Here is a 6,156-nt window from a genome sequence, read left to right as displayed (position 1 = left end):
ATCATACCAAAACTTGTGGGACTCCATGAAGGCAGTGCTAAGAGGAAAACTCATAGCTCTAAGTGCCTACAAAAAGAAACTGGAAAGAGCACACACTAACAAGTTGACTGCACAACTAAAAGCCCTAGAACAAAAAGAAGCAAATACACCCAGGAGGAGTAGAAGGCAGGAAATAATCAAACTCAGGGCTGAAATCAACCAAATAGAAACTGAAAGAACAATACAAAATATCAATAAAACCAGGAGTTGGTTCTTTGAGAAAATCAACAAGATAGATAAACCGTTAGCCAGATTAACCAGAGGGCACAGAGAGAGTATCCAAATTAATAAAATCAGAACTGAAAAGGGAGACATAACAACAGAAACGGAAGAAATTAAAAAATCATCAGATCCTACTACAAAGGCCTATACTCAACAAAACTGGAAAACCTGGATGAAATGGACAATTTCCTAGACAGATACCAGGTACCAAAATTAAACCAGGAGCAGATAAACCATCTAAATAGTCCCATAACCCCTCAGGAAATAGCAGCAGTCATCAAAAGCCTCCCCACTAAAAAAAGCCCAGGACCAGATGGTTTTAGTGCTGAATTCTATCAGACCTTCAAGGAAGACCTAATACCAATTCTCTTCAAACTATTCCACAAAATAGAGACAGAAGGAACACTACCCAATTCGTTCTATGAAGCTACAATTACACTCATACCCAAACCCCACAAGGACCCGACAAAGAAAGAGAACTTCAGACCAATCTCCCTTATGAACATCGATGCAAAAATACTCAATAAAATTCTAGCAAACCGAATCCAAGACCACATCAAAACAATCATCCATCATGATCAAGTAGGTTTTATCCCAGGAATGCAGGGATGGTTCAATATTCGGAAATCCATCAATGTAATCCACTATATAAACAAACTTAAAGAAAAAAACCACATGATCATCTCACTAGATGCTGAGAAAGCATTTGACAAAATTCAACATCCCTTCATGATAAAAGTCTTGGAAAGATCAGGAATTCAAGGCCCCTACCTAAACATAGTAAAAGCAATTTACAGCAAACCAGTAGCCAACATCAAGCTAAATGGAGAGAAACTTGAAGCAATCCCACTAAGATCAGGGACTAGACAAGGTTGCCCACTCTCCCCCTACCTATTCAATATAGTACTGGAAGTCTTAGCCAGAGCAATTAGACAGCAAAAAGAAGTCAAAGGGATACAAATAGGAAAGGAAGAAGTCAAAATATCGCTATTTGCAGATGATATGATAGTATACTTAAGTGACCCCCAAACTTCCACCAGAGAACTCCTAAACCTGATAAACAACTTCAGCAAAGTGGCTGGTTATAAAATCAACTCAAACAAATCAGTAGCCTTCCTCTACATGAAAGATAAACAGACTGAAAAAGAAATTAGGGAAATGACACCCTTCACAATAGTTGCAAATAATATAAAATACCTTGGTGTGAATCTAACCAAGCAAGTGAAAGACCTGTATGACAAGAACTTCAAGTCTCTGAAGAAAGAAATTGAAGAAGATCTCAGAAGATGGAAAGATCTCCCATGCTCATGGATTGGCAGGATTAATATAATAAAAATGGCCATCTTGCCAAAAGCAATCTACAGATTCAATGCAATCCCCATTAAAATCCCAACTCAATTCTTCACAGAGTTAGAAAAGGAAATTCTCAAATTCATATGGAATAACAAAAAACCTAGGATAGCGAAAACTATTCTCAACAATAAAAGAACTTCGGGAGGAATCACCATCCCTGACCTCAAGCTGTACTACAGAGCAATAGTGATAAAAACTACCTGGTATTGGTACAGAGACAGGCAGGAAGATCAATGGAATCGAATTGAAGACCCAGAAATGAACCCACACTCCTATGGTCACTTGATCTTTGACAAAGGAGCTAAAACTGTCCAGTGGAAAAAGGACAGCATTTTCAACAAATGGTGCTGGTTCAACTGGAGGACAACATGTAGAAGAATGAAAATTGATCCATTCTTATCCCCTTGTACAAAGCTCAAATCTAAGTGGATAAAGGACCTCCACATAAAACCAGATACACTGAAACTAATAGAAGAGAAGGTGGGGAAAAGCCTCGAATACTTGGGCACAGGGGAAAAGTTCCTGAACAGAACTCCAATGGCATATGCTCTAAGATCGAGAATTGACAAATGGGACTTCATAAAATTGCAAAGTTTCTGTAAGGCAAAGGACACTGTCAATAGGACAAAACGACAACCAACAAATTGGGAAAAGATCTTTACCAATCCTTCATCTGATAGAGGGCTAATATCCAATATATACAAAGAACTCAAGAAATTAGACTCCAGGCAACCAAATTACCCTATTAAAAAATGGGGTATAGAGCTTAACAAAGAATTTTCAACAGAAGAAACTCGAATGGCCGAGAAGCACCTAAAGAAATGCTCGGCATCCTTAGTCGTCAGGGAAATGCAAATCAAAACAACCCTGAGATTCCATCTCACACCAGTCAGAATGGCTAAGATTAAAAACTCAGGTGATAGTAGATGCTGGCGAGGGTGTGGAGAAAGAGGAACACTCCTCCATTGTTGGTGGGACTGCAAGATGGTGCAACCACTTTGGAAATCAGTGTGGCGGTTCCTCAGAAAATTGGACATAGCATTACCCGAGGATCCAGCTATACCACTCCTAGGCATATACCCAGAAGGTGCTCGAACATATAATAAGGACATATGCTCAACTATGTTCATAGCAGCCTTATTTATAATAGCCAGGAGCTGGAAAGAACCCAGATGTCCTTCAACTGAGGAATGGATTAAAAAAATGTGGTATATTTACACAATGGAGTATTACTCAGCTATTAAAAACAATGAATTCGAGAGGTTCCTAGGTAAATGGATGGAACTAGAAATTATCATACTGAGTGAGGTAAGCCAATCACAAAAGAACACACATGGTATTCACTCACTGATTATTGGATATTAGCCCAGAACCTTAAAATGCCCAAGATGCAACTCACAGGCCACATGAAGTCCATAAAGAATGAAGACCAAGTGGGGGTGATTCGGTCCTTCTTAGAAGGAGCAACAAAATACTCAAGGGAGCAAATATGGAGACAAAGCGAGGGACAAAAACTGAAGGAGGGGCCGTCTGAAGACCTTTCCACCTGAGTATCCATCCCATGTGCAGTCACCAAAGGTAGATGCTGATGTGGAAGTCAGGAAGTGCATGCTGATAAGAGCCTGATATGGATGTCTCCTCAGAGGTCTTCAAGAGTCTGACATATTCAGAGGCAGATGCTCACAACTAGCCATTGAAGTGATCATGGGGTTCTCAATGGAGGAGTTAGAGTGAAGACTGAAGGAGCTGAAAGGATTTGTGGCCCCATGAGGAGAGCAACAATACCAACCAACCACAGCTCCCAGGGTCTAAACCACCAGCCTGGGAGCACTTATGGAGGGATCCAGGGCCTTAGCTGAATATATAAGAGTGAAGGGCCCTGCTGGGTACAGGTGGAAGATGAGATCCTTGACCTCATGAAGGCTGGACGCCCCAGGGGGTGGGAGTTTTGAGGGTGGGGAGGTGGGAGTGGGGGGGTAGATAGAGGTTACATCCACAAAGAAGAAGGAGGAGGTGTGAGGGGATTGGGGGTTCCTGGGTGGGTGGGGGATGGGGTAAGGGGACAACATATGAAATGTAAATAAAACATCCAATAAAAAAATTAAAAAAAAAAAAAAAAAGAAAATAGGAAGTACTGTAATTTTAATAAAGGAAGACATTTAAATGCCCAGTGACAGAGAAGCAGTCAACTACACTTGTTACTACAATAATTTATCTTGCATAATTCTGTTAGTGATTAGTAGGTTTGATGAGTTTATAATAAGATGAGCAAATTGCTTTTATACTATAGAAAAGGAAGATATTCCAGACCTGGTAACATCTTCAATTCCAGCACTGGGGAGGCTGAGAAGAAGGCTCATGAATCAAAAGTTAGCCTACACATGATGAAAGGAAGGAAGGAAGGAAAGGAGGGAGGAAGGGAAGGAGGGAGGGAGGGAGGAAGGAAGGAAGGGAGAAGGAAGGAAGGAAGGAAGAAAGGATGGAAGAAAGGAAGGAAAGAAGGAAGGAAAGGAAGGAAGGATCAGGCAGCTCAAGATAGGTATTGGGTTGTAATCTCTTATGACCACAGCTACTCATAAACACGGCAGGGAGGGGAAGTCAAGTTTTCTTAGTATTGGGTATAATATTTCCCATCTCTAGGTAGGTTAAGCTAAAAATCCAAGTCAGAGCACAAATGCACCCTTTCCATAGCTGCATATACTGAAAATTGTCCAAGACCCAGATGGCAAACCACTCTCTGACATCACAATTTTTCTGCAATAGCCCAATATAAAAGATCACTTCCTAGAACTACTGGAAGAGATTCTGTGTGTAACATACATAGACATAGCTTCACAGTTTGAAATACAGTACCTTTGGCTATAACAAAAGGAAAGGGGGGTAAACATGACTTTAATCTCCAAAACTGGATACACTTTGGAGTCACCAGTAACACACCTGCATGAAGACTAGATTAAAAAGATATTCCACATGCCAATAAATAATCCTAACCCACCTTCTTCACATTAATCAGTTAATGGCTTACTGAGTACCCTGAAAGAGACAGCAACATCTCATAATCAAATCTCGGGGCATATTTAATGGTGAGACATTTAGCTAGTAACAAGTAACTCCCCCCAGAATCTCATGCAAACAATTTTATCATCATGTACTGGAGAGATACAGGCTCTTTGGCTGCCTCTTCAAAATTACAGATCACTTCCAGATGCTTTTCAGGTGATTTCATGTTCTCCTCAGCCGCAACTCATGAATTATGAAAGGGCATCCCTAATTCATGAGATGATTCTCCCCTCTCAGTGTCCATTATCATATATCCGCCCCACGCACTCCGAGTCTTTAGGTACACACACACACACACACACACACACACACACACTCATGCTTTCACACAGGTAATAAGGCCTCACTGTGTATCACCAAGGACTTGACTGAAAGCCTTGCTTGTATTTTACCATCGTGACTGCCAGCAGCGAGGCTTCCCGACTTCAAAGGCAGCTGCTCTTTTGACAGTAATGCACAGAATGATATCAGAAGCAAGGTTAAATGGAACTTGAAAAAATTGAAAGGAGATTCTTAAAATTCACTGAGTCTTGATAATTCTCTCGCTTGTCATCTCATTTAAAAACAAAATATGTCTCCTGCTAAAATGGGAGGGAGCGGACAGTTAACAGTTCAGTCACACTCAGATCTCTCCCCAGGCAAGGGCTTCCCTTCTAACAAAGCATCCGACCTCCACATAACAAAATCAAATTCAGGCTCACAGGCACCCCTTGTAATAACTATGTCACACCCCTAATTTCAACGCAGGAACGAAATTTAAAGCTCATTTCCAGATGCCGTAAATCCAGTGAATTGAGGCCTCAACTGTGTTTTAGAAATCTGCTAGTAGGCAGAGGAGTCACAAAAAGAAAGGAAACTCACCAACTGAGCACTGATGCTGCCTAACATCCACATTATGGATTTCCTCTGACATATGAAAAACAAGTATCCAGGGTCTTCCCTCAGCAGATATGGATTCATCTATAGCACTGTTGTAATAAACCTGTATGTGCTTTCCCAAAGGGTAATTATGAAATCAACCAACACAGAGAAAACTGTCAAACAAGTTCCCATTATCTGAAGTTGACAAGGAACTAATTGTTGAATAATTTCTTTCTCCAAAATGGCTGTACTGGAGCAATTGAGAGATGGTACTCATATGTGGACGCTTACACAGACACAACCATCCGGACTCCATTAAACAACCTAGTAATATCCTAAAGTCTTAAATACGCAAGCCCATGATGGTCTCCAAAATCCAACGCCTGGACGTACACATGATAAAACTGAAGCCTGGCTAGCTAAGCAGCCTGATCAAACGTTCAAATGTAAGCAGATGGGAAATGGGTTAGGAGCTGTGACCTCTAATACTGATGCTACCGTCTATGGGGGTCAGGATTCCACGGCAATCCAACTATTGATTTCTTCGCACTCCTCCCATGACCAGCAACCCTTTTCAATGCTTTCAGAAAAAGCTTAATTGAATGAGACTTCAATCTTCAA

The sequence above is a fragment of the Grammomys surdaster genome, unplaced genomic scaffold (genome assembly GCF_004785775.1).
Source record: "Grammomys surdaster isolate TR1022 unplaced genomic scaffold, NIH_TR_1.0 125834, whole genome shotgun sequence".
Taxonomy (NCBI): Eukaryota; Metazoa; Chordata; class Mammalia; order Rodentia; family Muridae; genus Grammomys; species Grammomys surdaster.
The sequence above is the reverse complement of the archived record's forward strand: the minus strand, read 5'-3'. Positions refer to the sequence as shown.